This window comes from Palaemon carinicauda, chromosome 23, assembly GCF_036898095.1.
Source record: "Palaemon carinicauda isolate YSFRI2023 chromosome 23, ASM3689809v2, whole genome shotgun sequence".
Classification (NCBI taxonomy): domain Eukaryota; kingdom Metazoa; phylum Arthropoda; class Malacostraca; order Decapoda; family Palaemonidae; genus Palaemon; species Palaemon carinicauda.
The window spans coordinates 92,992,615-93,010,847 of NC_090747.1; the positions used below are offsets into that span (position 1 = coordinate 92,992,615).

At 34.3% G+C, this 18,233-nt stretch overlaps 1 protein-coding gene across 5 annotated transcripts in view; it reads right to left on the reverse strand.

Annotated features, from left to right (window-relative positions):
* Positions 1-18,233, reverse strand: part of LOC137617241 (glutamate-gated chloride channel-like) — a 959,538-nt gene that overhangs the window by 771,087 nt on the left and 170,218 nt on the right. For 2 of the 5 annotated variants that reach the window (XM_068347203.1, XM_068347205.1), the window contains exon 3: positions 4,218-4,253. The exons of the other annotated variants lie outside the window; for them this stretch is intronic. The gene's annotated coding sequence lies outside the window, so the exon portion shown is untranslated. The remainder of the gene's footprint in view (positions 1-4,217; positions 4,254-18,233) is intronic. 5 annotated transcript variants of the gene reach the window in all.

Genomic DNA, 18,233 nt, shown 5'->3' on the forward strand with positions numbered 1-18,233 from the left:
ATAAATGTATATATATATATATATATATATATATATATACATATATATATGCATATATATACATATATATATATATATATATATATATATATATATATATATATAAATATATATATATATATATATATATATATATATATATATATAAACACATACATATGACTGGACGCACGCACGTGCAAAGAAATAATTACATAATTATAACTTATAGCCTACAGCCAGTACCACATAATAATTCATGAAACATGCATAAAACTCTCTCTCTCTCTCTCTCTCTCTCTCTCTCTCTCTCTCTCTCTCTCTCTCTCTCTCTCTCTGTATGTGTTCGCATATGTTATCTGGTGTTCCTCAATTGCTATTGTTTTCATTTGACGGCTTATACTGTATGCTTGTCTCTCTTTCGCGTCTTTTATTGGGACAAGATCAATATAATTTTATTCCTTTTTAACAACCTGCTTATCTCTTCTCCTCTTACCTGATCTCATTTGAAATTCCCTGTCGAACCACAATATCACTTTTTTCCTCCTAAATAAAAAGGTCCCCCATTATGCCTCCTTAAGCCTTTATGTATCATCGGTTCAAAAAATCTAATACCTATCCTTCTCCACTCACACAAGGGGTACCCGGCCCAGGCAACCACCCCCCCCCCCCCCCCCACCGCTTCCTAAAACACCCTCAAGCTACTGGACGAGAACTTTTCACGAGTGAGATCTTTACTTTACCCAAGGTGTGGGCGGGTGGGCGGGTGGGCGTGTGGGCGAGTGGGTGGGAAGGGGAAGGTTAGCATAATGTAATTAAATTCTTTATCAAGTTTGGAACTTCACAACTCCAGGGGTGTTTGGCTATTCGCTTAAAAACAATACTGGGATCCTTCTAGGCGTACCAAGTAGAAGCGAATGCTGAAGGATATTCTGGATTTGTCCTATAGGAGACTGCCGTCGTTCTGAATTAAAGATGCATATCCCGAGTATATGGAAGATGCTTTGACGTCACACCTCACCTCTTTCAATTGGGGCGGAGATTTTGAGTCATGTCCCATTTTGAGGGATGTAAAGTACATTCAAAATTAGCACAGAATTTGATGTAAGTCCCATATTTACAAACAGGTGTACGCGACCCGTCAAAAATGACGACGAAATATTTAGATAGAGATGTACACATATGCACACGCACACGCACTCTTCCCAGGGTATGCCTACTCCCCCCCCCCCCCCCTGAGGAACGAGGAGAGCGGAGCGTGACCGGAAAGATATATATATATATATATATATATATATATATATATATATATATATATATATATATATATATATATATATACTTTCTCTTTATCATATTTGAGAGATTATAGTGTAGGTAGATTCTAATTTATATCCAGCGTTCGGGGATATATTATTCATCATGAATAAATGAACACAATGACAAATATTCGTCAAAATTTTCACTTCAAATTCCTATCTATACGTTTCAACAATTACAACGCAAATTGTTACGTCCATACCAGGAAATAAATTGTTCGGTCATACAAGAAAATATATTGTTTCGTCCATACCAGAAAATAAATTTCTTCGTTCATACCAGAAAATAAATTGTTCGTTCATAACAGAGCATAAATTGCTTCTTCCATACCTGAATATAAATTGTTCGGCCATAGGAGTGTAAATTGCTTTGTCCATACCAGAAAATAAATTGTTTCGACCATACCAGCGTGTAAACTGCTTCGGCCATACCAGTGTAAATTGCTTCTTCCATACCAGAATATATATTGCTTCGTCCATACCACAGTGTAAATTTCTTCGGCCATACCAGAATATAAATTGTTCGTCCATACCAGAAAATACATTGTTCGTCCATAGGAGTAAATTGCTTTGTCCATACCAGTGTAAACTGCTTCGGCCATAACAGAATATAAATTGTTCGTCCATACCAAAAAATAAATTGTTCGTCCATAGGAGTAAATTGTTTGGTTCATACCAGAAAATAATTTGTTTCGTCCATACCAGAAAATAAATTGCTTCGTCCATACCAGAGTATAAATTGTTTCGGCCATACCAGTGTAAATTGCTTCTTCCATACCAGAAAATATATTGCTTCGTCCATACCAGAATATAAATTGTTCGTCCATACCAGAAATTAAATTGTTCGTCCATTGCAGTATAAATTGCTTCTTCCATACCAGGAAATAAATTGCTTCTTCCATACCAGGAAATGAATTGCTTCGACCATACCAGAAAATAAATTGGTCTCGTCCACACAAGAAAAAATAAATTCAAGGAAACCGGGATATGTTCGTCGTACGGAATTAAAGCCTTGCCCCGAAAGCCCAACCAATAACAAAAGGAATACTTTTCATGTAAGGGATGAAATATTCATGACATTAAACGTGAAAGGATATCCTAAACATAACGCAGCGTAAAGAGGCATGCAAAGGTTGAATGCCCTTGCACAGGCAAATGACATGCTGGTATTTTCAACATCAAAGTGACTGTTAGGATGGTATCAAGCTTTGTTTTAATAATATTTGATCTCAGTCTGATTGTATTTTATGTGCAATTAATTATGGCAATGAAGACTATAGCCCATTTCTTTTAGCGATGCATATTTGCACCGGCTCGCAGCGGTGCCCTTTTAGCTCGGAAAAGTTTCGTGATCGCTGATTGGTTGGAATTATCTCGTCCAACCAATCAGCGATCCGGAAACTTTTCCGAGCTAAAAGGGCACCGCTGCGAGTCGGTGCAAATATGCATCGCTAAAAGAAATGGACTATAGATGCTATATATTCAATACATACACTGTTAATAAAAAAAACCGTAATTTTAATCGGGAATTCTCCGTACAAATATAATGTTCTCAGCTGTATTTCCGTAAAATATAGGCGACCGCAATTTTACCATACTTTTTTATTATATTTTACGGGTTGGTGACCCTAATGTCACTCCTTTACGTCAACACATCCGTTTTTAAAACGGTAACCATCCTGGAATAAATATTGCCAGGCATTTACCATTTTTTCTGATACAAATTTTCAAGTGTAACCATACATAGTGAGGTCTAGATGCTATACATTCAATACATAGCCATACATAATGAAGTCTGTATGTTGTATATTCAATACATAGCCATATATTACAGTTTAATGAACTCGGAAACTAAACAATTGCCTCTAAATCTACCTCCATAACCCAACAATGTCAAAGTCAGTTTGAATGTGAATGGTAATTATATATAAAATATTACATAAGGCATCACTGAAATGCATCTGCTACAAACTAAAAAATGCAGTTCTTTTTATCCAAGAAGAAAAATTATATAAAAAAAAATACAGCATCTAATTCAAGGGCAAATCATTGAGGAGCATATTGATAAATATCGCATAACAATCTACCACTTTACTGGATGGAATTTGGAATTAAAAAGATAAATGATATAACACAAAACAGCAAAATAAATTTTCATACCATCGGCTATTATTGCTATGGTTGATTTGACGTGAAAACTCTACATTTCACATTTAGCTAATAATTCTCCTTTACTCTTTAACAGGAAAGATTCGATGACAAAAAATCATAAAAAATGATATATATATATATATATATATATATATATATATATATATATAATATATATATATATATATATATATATATATATATTTATATAAAGCTACAGACTCAACCTATATCAAACACCAAGCAAGCAATCAGAACCTCGGAATTAAGTATTAGAGTGACGGAGAAAAAACGGACGGGAGAATACTGAATCTCACTGTTATAGTAAAAAAAAAAAAAAAAAAAAAAAAAAAATCTTGGTACCAGATTCAAGTAAAATATTTATGACTTCTCCAACTACCAATCAGAAGCATGAATACATTTTTAAAAACTACACACGTCTTGTACGTAGCTCAAGAAAATCCTAAAAAAAAAAAAAAAACCACAAAAATACAAACACAACGCATGAATGAACTTTAATAAAGCATTGAAAAAAAAAAAAACCTGCGTTTAAAGCTTCCGATAAAAACACAAATAGTTCATACTAAACTAAAATATGTCCTTAAAACATACACAAGACATGAAACCATTCAGACGAATTACACAATGCAAAGGTCAATAGGCCAAGGTCAAAATATGAAACAACAGCATAGGAAAAATAAAAACCACATCCACAAAATCGCCAAAATATAAAAAATAACAAAGTGAAAAAAAATCTATTCAACAGACCTTGAAAGACGCTGTCGTTCAGTATTCAATCTTTACCTGAAATTGAAAATGAAAAACAATAAGAATTTTCCAATATTGCTGAGTAGAATACAGCTACTCTACTTTATTTCCCAATGATTTGGACAAAAAACTGTTATTGTATTGTCCGCTCGAAGGAAATAATATGGATTTAAAACAATTCAGTTGATTAGAAAATTATGGATTCAAAATATAGTTTATTTATGCAAATAAAATTATAGAAGTCTGTATAGCATTTCTATCTGAATATATATATATATATATATATATATATATATATATATATATATATATATACATACATATATATATATATATATGTATGTATATATATAGATAGATAGATAGATAGATAGATAGATATACATGTGTGAATATGTGTGTTTGTGTACTGTGTATTTTGGTGTAGGGAAGTGGTGACCTCGCTGTGGGCACAAGGCTGAGTCGTACAGCAATCGGTTCACGTGTGGTAGGTCGTGAATCAATAATAACGAACGAGCCACCAGTCCAGCAAGCTATAAATGGGTCCAACATGTGTTGCATTAAAAAATAATAACAATCAGATGCAACGTCACCTTTAAAAATGTGCTTAGAAACCGGAAGGAATTCCTGGTACAGACAGTATAGAGAAAGATGGGAGAGGTGGTTGGTGGGGCAGCACATAGGAACTCTCCACTCAGTAAGTGTGTGGCAGGGTGCGCTTACTCAGAGCGAGGTGTACCAGGAATTCCTGTATCCAACTGTACCATCCTGAAAAGGTTATTAAGGCGCATAATGAACGTATATATTTTGTCCGCCTGACCATTATTGGTGCATTAACATCCATTAATATTTTATAGAACTTCCATCTGCCACTGCTAGCCTCCTCTAATTGGCCCCAGTACGTAAGCATACAGTTATCAGCATACATTAACATACGGCCAATTTTAGTACTTTTACATGCGTATTCGACAGTAGCACAATCGTGCATATAATCAATGTACACTGTTCCTTTTAATGGCATATAACATCACATAATGCCAAAAAATTAGCCTCCGAATACATTGGATCTTTATCTCTTGTTACGGTTCATTTTCCCTTTGCCTACACAGACACCAAATAGTCTGGCATATTCTTTACAGATTCTCCTCTCTCCTCATACACCTGACAACACTGAGATTACCAAACAATTTTTCTTCACCCAATTGGTTAACTACTGCACTGTAATTGTTCAGTGGCTACTTTCCTCTTGGTAAAGGTAGAAGAGACTCTTTAGCAATGGTAAGCACCTCCTCTAGGAGAAGGACACTCCAAAATCAAACCAGTGTTTTCTAGTCTTGGGTAGTGCCATAGCCTCTGTACCATGGTCTTCCACTGTCTTGGGTTGGAGTTTTCTTGCTTGAGGGTAAACTTGGGCACGCTATTCTATCTAATTTCTCTGTCTTTTTTTTTGTTAAAGTTTTTATAGTTTATAGAGAAAATATTTATTTTAATGTTATTACTATTCTTAAAATATTTCATTTTTCCTTTTTTCCTGTTGGGACCCCTGGGCTTAGAGCATGCTGCTTTTCCAACTAAGGGTTGTTGCTTAGCAAGTAATAATAATAATAATAATAATAATAATAATAATAATAATAATAATAAAAATAATAACAGCTTTCTTTAGGGATGGAAGTCTAATTGTATTTCAAAATTGTAATTCTTTTTGAGAACTCTAAAACAAATGCTACCTTCTCATCCGTAATATCTGTATATCCTTCTTGCACCGCACTTTAATATAACTGCTTCCCCTTATGATACGTTAAACCTTCCGAAACGGTAAAACCTCCATTAATCTTATATCATTGCATATTTTCGTAAGCACAAAAGCCCCAATTATAATAGTCATCGATCCATTAATTTCCTGATCCCTTTCAAGAATTCAAACCCTTCCCGAAATCTAAATCCCTTTCAATGAATTTAATCTCCTTTATCTAAAGGTCAAACGATGGAATTGGTCGTTATGCTCAAGTGAAACAATCGTTATTCCACATCTTCGTGAGCATACTAGAACCCCCCCCCTCTCTCTCTCTCTCTCTCTCTCTCTCTCTCTCTCTCTCTCTCTACGAGTATCTATACCTGGAAATGGTGAGTTTGGATATGGCCTACATTAAAACGACGGAATTAGGGGGAATGGTTGTCATATCTATATTTCCTGTGCCATTCAGTTCTCTGTTAATGCTGGTATTGGCAAGAGGCAAACTTGATATCATTGCCATTAACTCTTTGGGTAAATAAGATTTATCGTAGATCCATGCTCAAAAAATACATTTGGATATATACCTTCTCCCACACACCCTTATTATTATCATTATTGCCATCAATATTATTATTATTATTATTATTATTATTATTAATATTATTATCATTATTATTATTATTAAAATCAAACGATTCAGAGGAAACCAGGATTAAAGAAAATTTTTATACTTTCAAAACAATTTCTTTTCTAAAAAATTCTTAAAAAGGAACATAAAATGCACGACGGTCCTCTTGATGTTGAGACGCCTGGGGAGAGAGAGAGAGAGAGAGAGAGAGAGAGAGAGAGAGAGAGAGAGAGAGAGAGAGAGAGAGACCTTTAAGATAACAAGGGACTCAAGTTACCAACTCCCTAAGAAAGATAGGGATAAGGAATTCATCTGAAAATCCTCCCATAGTGGCTACTTGAAAGACAAAACTATACATAATTCGAGTCTTGGGTAGTGCCATAGCCTCTGTACCATGGTCTTCCACTGTCTTGAGTTAGAGTTCTCTTGCTTGAGGGTATACTCGAGCACACTGTTCTATCTAGTTTCTCTTCCCCTTGTTTTGTTAAAGTTTTTATAGTTGTATAAAGGAAATATTTATTTTAATGTTGTTACTACTCTTAAAATATTTTATTTTTCCATGTTTCCTTTCCTCACAGGGCTATTTTCCCTGTTGGGGCCAAAGGGCTTATAGCATCCTGCTTTTCCAACTAGGGTTGTAGCTTAGCATTTAATAATAATAATAATAATAATAATAATAAAATGTACCGGTATCGTCTAATGGCTTCCCATCAAGTGAAGTCTTGCTAATAGTTAACAACTTCTCAATAGATTACCAAATTTCCAAGAAGCAACAACAGCTTATATACCGAGAGCTGTGAAACAGGTAGAGAAATCGAGAGCTTTCCAATAGATAATAGGGCATTTCCTGGCTAGTACAGTGGTAACGTTTTCGCCTAGCATTCGCATGGCAGCAGATCGATCCCAGCTCAGGACCATGAGGTCAACATGTTTACTGGGGAGGCCACTGCTGTGGTTGGGCACCTCAGTGGGAGGTTGGGCTTGCCCGGCTGACGTTCTGGTGAGCACCTATTCTGATGAAACTGAAACCAGACAGCTTTAACCTTTTAACCTTTAATGAGAGCTTTTCTATTGGTAACACCGTAACGGTAATCTACCACTTGGTAACAAGTGCTTGTCAATGTATATATGTAACTCAACAAGAGGTAACATCACTTCCCAACAAGTAACAAAAGCTGCCGAACAGACTACAGTTTAAAAAAAAAATATAATAGCAACCTCCTATCACGTGACAATAGCTGTCGAATAAATAACAAAAGATTTTTGAAATCTAACAATATCAGGAGCTCTCAATATGGTAACTCGACCGTCCTAAATTGTAAAAAGAGCTCTCCAGCAAGCAATCTTTACTTAACAGGTAACCAGATATTCAAAAAGGTGTCAAAAGCAAGGCCTTGTTAATACGTGCGTCACTGGCAAGGTGAAACTTCGCCTGATATAAAAAGCCTCAAAATTACATCGTAGATTTTTCAAGAATTTGGTTACAAAGAATTTGCACCAAATACCAAAGAATTCTAGAGTTACCTTACTGATTGTCACTTCATATTTACTATCAAAATGTAACTGTCGACTTAAAGGTTTAAAGGCCACTCACGAATGGCAGAGGCAAGGGGCAGTGACAATGCGCTAGCTACCAGGACAATCTCCTAGAGACTGACCATATATACATATGATCAGCGCTCAAGACCCCTCTCCATCCAAGCTAGGATCAGGGAGGGCCAGGCAATGGCTGCTGATAACTCAGCAGGTAGACCTGTAGGTTCCACCAAATCTCCCATTCTTAGCTCACAAGGATGGTGAGGTTGCACATATCACAAGAATCTATAGAGCTTGAGCGGGAATAGAACCCTGGTCCGGTAGGTTACAGGCAGGGACGTTTCCAACCCCTTGTCCTGTTTTATGTTGACCAGGCTGACATGAGTCTTTTTTATAGTTTATATATGACATATCTGTTTTGACGTTGTTAATAGTTTATATAGGACATATCTGTTTTGACGCTATTACTGTTTTTAGAATTATATATTGTTAATTTATTCTCATCATTTATTTATTTCCTTATTTCCTTTCCTCACTGGACTATTTTTCCCTGTTGGAGCCCTTGGGCTTATAGCATCTTGCTTTTCCAACTAGGGTTGTAGCTTGGCTAATAATAATAATAATAATAATAATAATAATAGACTAAAGATACTCGTTAATTTAACCTATCAAATACGGGGAAATTTGTATCCAAGTGCTTTATTGTAATTAGTTTCAATTGAGCATCCATCTGGAGACCTTTGTTTCCCCCTTAGCCTCAAGTAAATATCTATATCACTAAGTTTTACATTTTCATTTTCACAATTTTTGTTCAGTTTAAAATCTATTACATTCTATTTTATGAAACATCTCTACATTTTTTGGAAATTTACTAAATCCTTACTATTTACCTTTCTCATGCCTTCTCATATCTGGATTGCGACGCCAGAGAACATCAAATCAATCAATCAATCTAACGGTATAAAACTCGAAGACCCAGGATTGTAACAAAAGTCTTCATTGAATGGTAATACCATCTAAAGCAAACTCAGCTTTAAGTTCTTCCCCTGATCCAGTGATTCTACATTGCCTAATAAAAATTATACTGAAATTATACATTTCACAACGCCGAAAGAAATTATTTGGATGAAAAATCCCTGTGATACTGTGACCTTTTGAAAGCCAATTTGGTGATATAAATGCTTTATGCAAGCAATATGTGCATGATATCTCGACCTTTTAGAATCCGATTTCAGTTCATTTTACTCTTTACGTAATTTCATAACCTTTCACAGCACGAAATTTAAGTTTAATTAATTGAATGAACCATCAGGACCTGAATAAAAGGAGTCCTTGTGCTTATAACATCGTGCTTTTCCAAATAGGGTTAAATAGGGTTGTAGCTTAGCTTGTAATAATAATAATAATAATAATAATAATAATAATAATAATAATAATAATAATAATAATAATAATAATAATCATCATAATCTTAATTTATGTTGTTACTGTTCTTAAAATATTTCAATTGTTTATTACTTCTCTTATAGTTTATTTCCTTGTTTCCTTTCCTCACTGGGCTACTTTTCCTTGCTGGAGCCCTTGGGCTTAAAGTAGTTTGCTTTTCCAACTAGTGTTACAGCTTAGCTTGTAATAACAATAATAATAATAATAATAATAATAATAATAATAATAATAATAATAATAATAATAATAACAATAATAATAATAATAATAATACACGCACCACTGTCAAGAAAATGAAAAGGGATGTGGAATAACTATTCCTTACTGCATTAACGAATCTCTGGCTGAATCATAAACTGCATCTATCTTATTTCCTGTCTTTCACGCTTACGTTAAGAATAAAAACACTTCATGAATTGTTGAAGTTACTTTCCTCCCATTTAGGAACGGATTAGATTCTTCATTGCTGTCTCGACCGAATCTGATAACGTAATTAGTTTATTTTTATTGCGTATAATTACATTTCAACGCACACTGAGGTTTGGATGGTGTGAAAATGGATTAGCGTTTTGTTATAGTGAACACTTGTTGAAATTTTCCCGGTATTTAACTGTCGGAATACATTTTTTGCCTTGTCTAGACATGAATACTTTTTGACGATTTTCTGGTTTGTTGTTTAACAAGAGAGTACATGTTTCAACGATTTATTGGCATGGATATGTTCTGACGTATTGCTGGCATCCATATATAATCATATTTCAACCTTTACTCACATGAATATATGATGACACTGCGTTAGCATCAATAACCTATAATATAGGTTTCGACGTAGTGAATTTTTAGGGGAAAAAATGAAACAAAATAGATTAAAAAGGGAAAATTTTTTGAAAAAAAAAATGAAAAATGAGGGAAAAACGTTTGGGAAAAGATATTTCAAAAAAATTGTATCTAATAAAAAGATCAACTTTACTACCCATACACCGAGTATCGACAAAACATTAGGTCAATCGTTTAATGAATGGGTCAGCTGCCAAGGACCTACTTGAGTTCCCCAACTCTTCCATAAACTAAATACCAGGGAAGGGGACTTATACCCCTCCCACCCCCACCCCCTCCCCCGCCCAAAAACAAAACTAACAGAAAAAACATGTTTAAAATACGAAAATCTAAAACTCTACTCATAAAAAATGAACTAAAAACAGAAAAAACTCAATTCGGAAAATAATTTGTGTTGGATTTCATGTTCGTAGCAAAAGCAATAAAAAAATATATGAAACTAAAAATACTCTTACTCGATGATGAATGGAAAGCCAATATACAAATTGTACTGGCAACACATTTTTTCCAAATCTAAAAAGTTTTATTTTCATTAGAAAAATAATCTTTGTCCCACATTCCAAGCTTCCTAACAGTTTTTTTAATTCGAATGTCTGTGTGTGCAGGATGGACTTTCATATACGTAACCCCCCACCCCCACCCGACACACACATACATACATATCTATCTATCTATCTATCTATCTATCTATATATATATATATATATATATATACATATATATATATATATATATATAGATAGATAGATATAGATATGTGTGTGTGTATGTATAGCAAAAGCCAGTAGGAAATAATAAAATATTTTAGTACCTAAAGCTTTCGTAAATTTTAATACACACTTCTTCAGGGTAAAATTATTTTTATTTCATCCTGAAGAAGTGTGTGTTAAAATGCACGAAAATGCCGAGTACTAAAGTATTTCATTATTTCCAACTGGCTTTTGCTGCATATATATATATATATATATATATATATATATATATATATACATATATATATATATGTGTATGTATATATATATATATATATATATATATATGTATGTATATATATACATATATATATACATACATATATATATATATATATATATATATATATATATATATATATATATATATATATATTTATATATTTATATATATATATATAAAACCAGTTCATCAGGCTATGCTGCATTGAAAGTTATTCATCATTAATCGCGATTCTTCAGTTAACACTTAACTGCATCTGAAAAAAAAAATTTACCATTTTTTTCAGGGTATACTCGGCTGCAAGTTAAGAAATGTTATATTAATGGTCATCCTTTCTAGGATTTTATACAACAACTGAAGCCGTTTCTAGTCCACTGCAGGACAAAAGCCTCAGATGTCAATTCATCTATATGGTTTGGCCAGTTTTCATCACCAAGCCGGCTAGTGCGGATTGCTGATGGAGGGAGATTTTCATATGATCGCTCACGGCAAACCAACCTAGTATGGGTGCCCCTGACTAGTACAGCTTTGCTGATCAAGGCGATTCGCAAACCCATTAACGACGTTAAAGTATCCCCACTGTCCATTAAACTGAGACACTGGGTAACATTAAAACACAGAAGAGAGTAAATTCCAGAATTCCAAAAACTATTCCACAGATGACTAGGGAGGAAAAACGAGGCCATACTCAAATGCTAATCATTTCCATTTAGGATAATAATAATAATAATAATAATAATAATAATAATAATAATAAAAATAATAATAATAATAATTCTTTATTTCCAATATTTACATTGGATATTCATAAAATATAGAGCTACAATTAGTAAAATCATCTTACAAATAGTTAAAATATTTTCTATTTTAGACATACATAAGTTGTTTTAGGAATCAACAAATCGGCTAAAACTTTGTAATTAAAATAATCCATCAGTCATAAAATAATATCATAAAATCAGAAAGCATTTACTTGAAATATAGTGAGTAAAAATTACTCTTCCCGAACATTGAAATACATTGTCATAGACCACATAAGTTATGTTAAAACCAAATCATGTACAAGGTGTTTAAGGATGAAAAAGGATGAAATTTCCTATAATGTTCCAGACATTGTTAATGTCTGCTTTAATGTAGCAGATCTATTTTAAAGGTTTTTATTGATCTTTAGATATTTCATATTTATTATTCATTACATCTCATGTAATTTCTTCTACAGTTTCATTTCTAATCCTGTCCTGCCATTTAACTCCCAATATCCTTCTGAGGGCTTTATTCTCAAATCTACTAAATCTATTGGAGATTGTTTCGTTATTATACCATGACTCATGACCATATAGTAACACCGATCTCACTAACCAAAAAAAAAAGAATATATATATATATATATATATATATATATATATATATATATATATATATATATATAGTATATTACACCATACACTTCCTCGTATGCTGTAAGTTTGTGTAATTTTCCGACGGTTATTTGCCCACACGATAAGAGTAGAAGAGACTCTTCAGCTATACCAAACACCTTTTCTAAAAATAAGGCGACCATAACCTCTGTACCATGGCCTTTCACTGTCTGAGGTTAGAGTTGGCTATCTTGATGGTACCGTCAATTTGTTGTTGTTTTTCTTCTTCAAAGGAAGGACCAACATATGTAGTGGTTTATCAACAGATTGGATTATTTTCTATATTTTTTTATAAATTCCTATTTGATCTATATATTTACTTCACCGTTTAATTTTTTTCTGTGCTGGACTGCTTTTCCTTATTCGATCCTTTGGCCTTGTATATTTACAGCTAGGCGTTTAACAACAACAACAACAATAAAAACACTCATTGAAATCATATAGTTTTTAATCTCCTTAATAACTTCGAAGAAACAACTGCCGTTTCTTAGCCAACAAACTATGACAACTATAGTCCATTTCTTTTAGCGAGTCATATTTGCACCGACTCGCTGCGGTGCACTTTTAGCTCGGAAAAGTTTCCTGGTCGCTGATTGGTTAGAATTATCTTGTCCAACCAATCAGCGATCAGGAAACTTTTCCGAGCTATAAGGGCACCGCTGCGAGTCGGTGCAAATATGACTCGCTAAAAGAAATGGACTACAGATAGAATGAGTCGTCTGGGAGACCTTCAAGTTTCTCTAATAATTGTTCCAGCAACAATGAATTACTCATTTACATGCAGGAAAATAAATAATTCTAACAGGAAAATTAAATCATCAGAAATCAGGCTTGAACTACAATTAACTGAAGAAAGTTAAATCTAGACTACAAAAATATGTCAAAAGGTGCTAAACATAATATTTCAATCACGGCCAGGTTTACTTTTCTAATACGGATTCCAAATCGTTTTTGTTTTGTGATTACGAGTACATTAATGTAAAATAACAATAATAGGAGCATTAGTATAAAAAATCTAAATATTAAAAGATATAAATCATAATTCTGACTGAAAACTGACATTTGCCAAGGTTAGGTGGTGTACCCCATACGAAAGAACACATAAGAGAGAGAGAGAGAGAGAGAGAGAGAGAGAGAGAGAGAGAGAGAGAGAGAGAGAGAGAGAGAGAAAGAGAAAGAGAGAGAGAGAGAGAGAGAGAGAGAGAGAGAGACAAAATTAGCTGTATATTCAGAGCTGTAAGACAGAACTAGTTGGTTATACATACATTATATACAACATAATTTCCAAATCAAGAGAAATACTGTTAACCAGTTTGTGGCTGCCAAATCAATCTCGGGTCATTAAAAAGAAAAACCGAATCCAATTACCAGGATGTAATTGAGTTCTATTAATATAGTTATTGTAATCTTAATCAAAATTATACAGTGTGGTAATATGAGATAGGTTTTATTGCGACAATGAAGATGAACCCAAATCGAAATCACACACAAAAAAAATATATTAATCAATATATTCACCCACGCTCTAAAATTTCAATAAACGCTTCTTTAAAGTAATAGCAGGTTTATATATATATATATATATATATAGATATATAGATATATATGGCTAGATAATAGATTATATGTATATATATATATATATATATATATATATATATATATACATACATATATATATATATATATATATATATATATATATATACCTAAGAAAGCAGGTCAATAAATGCGAAATTTACAATAAAGAATAATTTTGACCACTTTCTAAAAATCCAATAAACGCTTCTTCAGATATATATCAAATTTTTTAGGGTTAATAAACTCGAAAAACAAAGTTGAAAAATATATATCAGTACAATATCAAAGCCAACTCCGACGAAACAAAGGAAAAACCAGAAGACCACTGAAGAAAGTGTGGGTTTCACCGGTTGGTTACCCGGCCGACCAATAGGAAGCCTGAAATAATCAAAACATTTCTAAAGGGGACAAGAATAGTAATTCCCACTACAGTCACAAGGTCAATCGGGGTATTTTAGAAAGAGTGAAAAAGAAGTATCGTTTGGACATCAATCCAAGATATATATTTAAATTCTGGACGCCATAACCCAGATAAATTCTTTTGATAGAGGATAAAGCGACTCCACAGCATAGTGCTAGGGACCAATAAGATGTACAGCAGACGAATATAAAGGCAAATAACGTAACATAACCTGGTATTCAGCATCAGTTCCAACGGGCGTCATGTCGAAGAGTTTGTGAGGTTGTCATGGCAACCTGGACTACGGAGGGAGGTCTTCGCGAGGGGAGGGAAAAGGGAGAGAGAGAGAGAGACAGAGACAGAGAGAGGGAGAGGAAAGGAGGAGGGACAGGGGAGAAACTGCAAAGGTGGAAGGGTGGCTTCAGGGGTGGAGGGGGATAGGGTGGGTGGGCCCCAGATGAAAAGGTGGGAGTTGCGTAGGTGAGGAGAGTAAGGTTAAGAAGCATATGAGAGAGAGAGAGAGAGAGAGAGAGAGAGAGAGAGAGAGAGAGAGAGAGAGAGAGAGAGAGATAAAAACCCAACTTCCAGCTTATGAAAAATACCACACCGAGATAACTAAACAGAGATGGAAAAGCTTACATATCAACTGCCAAAAATGCCACTCACTAGCAAAGGAACTAAAATGAATTAAGTAGAGTATAGCAATGCCCATGATACATATACATACATAAAGACAAATCTCTCTCTCTCTCTCTCTCTCTCTCTCTCTCTCTCTCTCTCTCTCTCTCTCTCTCTCTCTATATATATATATATATATATACATATATATATATATATATACATACATACATACATATATGTATGTATATATGTATATGTATATATATATATATATATATGTGTGTGTGTGTGTGTGTGTGTGTGTGTGTGTATGAAACACATGCCGTGCAACTGTGCCCTTCGCTCCCTCTCTTGTACAAATCCTCCTGATTATCAAGGCCATTTCTTTTCAATAATTCTTTCTCAACATCTATCCAACCCTTTCTATTCCTATTCTACCTCTAGTACTTCTGGGTTATGAACATTTCACTGACCTATTGTCATCCATGATTTTAACATGACATTACCACTCTGGTTCATTCTTACATACGAGATATTTTTTTTACCGCTACCTATAATCTAGATCCAGTTTTTGAGAATTACCTATAATTAGCAACAGTGCTAAGTTTCCCGTGAAACGCAAGTCTTTCTGAATACATTACTTGAAAAAGATAAAAATCTCATATTAACCAAATTATCACGTATTTTCCATGTGTAACACGGAATTAACTTGACAAAATATTTCAACAGCTGTAATCTTCAAATGTCAAATATTTGTAGTTATGCTTTATCTACACATTTCCTCTTACTCCACACACACTACGAAAAGGATCCCCTCTAATAGGGTTGTGGTGGCCGATGAGGTAACGTCTTTGACTGGTGATCGCCAGACTGGGGTTCGAATCCCGCTCAAACTCGTTAGTTCCTTTGGTCGGTGTAACCTCACCATCCTTGGGAAGCCTAAAGGTCTATTTGCCGGGTCATCAGCAGCCATTGTCTGTCTCTCCTTGGTCCTAGCTTGGGTCAGTTTGGTCAGTTTCTAGGGCATTGTCCTGCTTGGTAGGGCAATGTCACTGTCCCTTGCATTTGCCATTCATGTGCGACGTTTAAACCTTCAATATGCTTTCACGTTCTTTTCCATTCACACTTTAAATCCCATAATTTACTTTCAAAAAGTTAAAGTTGACCAAACATTCCCTTCAGACATTTCACAGATGATTCAAGACTCTTGCTAATCTTGGCCACAATACCTACCATTATTGCTTCATTTATTCTGTTTCTGAATTCTTATCTCATCTTACTATCCCTTGTATATTTACTCTGATAGTTTTATTCTCCCTAAATTTTCAATGAAACTTAATTTTGTTTTTGTTACTGGCCATATTTTTCAGGTACTTTACCCAATTCATTCTCATGTATGCTAGAACTTGCTCTTTCTCCTATCATTCAACTACACCTCAAATAATCTTCGCCTCTTCTTCCCTTAACATTTCATTTACTTATCACAAAAAACACTATCCCCATCCACCTCCCAATCATGGAGTTATAAAAACTCCTAACCCCCTTCCACCCCCGTTTCTTTAAACGTACCCTACAGTTTAAAGGCTTAAAGGCCTCTCATGAATGGCAGAGGCAAGGGACAGTGACACTGCCCTATCAATCAGGACAATACCCAAGAGATTGACCATATATAAATAAATATATATATATATATATATATATATATATATATATATATATATATATATATATATATATATATATATACACACACACACACACAAGGATGGTGAGGTTGCAGCGCCCAAAGAAACTAACGAGTTTGAGCAGGACTCGAACCCCCGTCTGGCGTTCACCAGTCAGTGACGTTACCACATCGGGCACCACAACCCATTTATCCACTTTATCCTAGTATGCTCATCTGCCTTCCTTCTTATCCAATACACTTCTCTTAATAACATTTACACCACATTTCAACCCTATAAATACTTCAAGCTTTTACTTCAACCAAACCATTATCAGATATACCTCCACATCGTTCGCAAAGTATCTAACCATTCAAACTCCCTAAATTTGAAATTCCTTTCACTGAAAATTCAACTGGATAAGAAGTTCGAAGGACATTATAAGGATGAATCTCGGGGTTACGGTCAAAGAAACGGACGCAGAATCTTTAGAACTCGCTAATAGGGACATCGGAACAGCGGGGAGTATTTTGTGGGATACAAAGACAGGATAAAAATAGTATTATGGTGGGATGTGGAAATAAAAGATTTAGTGACAGTAAAAAAAGGATTATCTGAGGTGCAGCTGAATGATACAAGAGAAGAGATATTCAGGTATAAATGATGAAGGGTTAAATTGTTGAGAATAATGTGAGAGCAGAAGATGGCATTTAATTGCCTTTTTTAATTATTATTATTATTATTATTATTATTATTACTTGCTAAGCTACAACACAAGTTGGAAAAGCAGGAGGCTATAAGCCCAGGGGCTCCAACAGGGAAAATAGCCCTGTGAGGAAAGGAAACAAGGAAAAAATAAATATAAACTATATAAACTTTAACAAAACAAGTGGAAGGGAAATTAGATAGAATAGTGTGCCCAAGTGTACCCTCAAGCAAGAGAACTCTAACCCAAGTCACTGGAATACCATGGTACAGAGGCTATGGCACTACCCAAGACTAGAGAACAATGGTTTGATTTTGGAGTGTCCTAGAAGAACTGCTTATCATAGCTAGAGTCTCTCTTCTACCCTTACCAAGAGGAAAGTAGCCACTGAACAATTACAGTGCAGTAGTTAACCCTTTGGGCAAAGAAGAAGTTTTTGGTAATACTATGTTATAACTGTATTGTTATA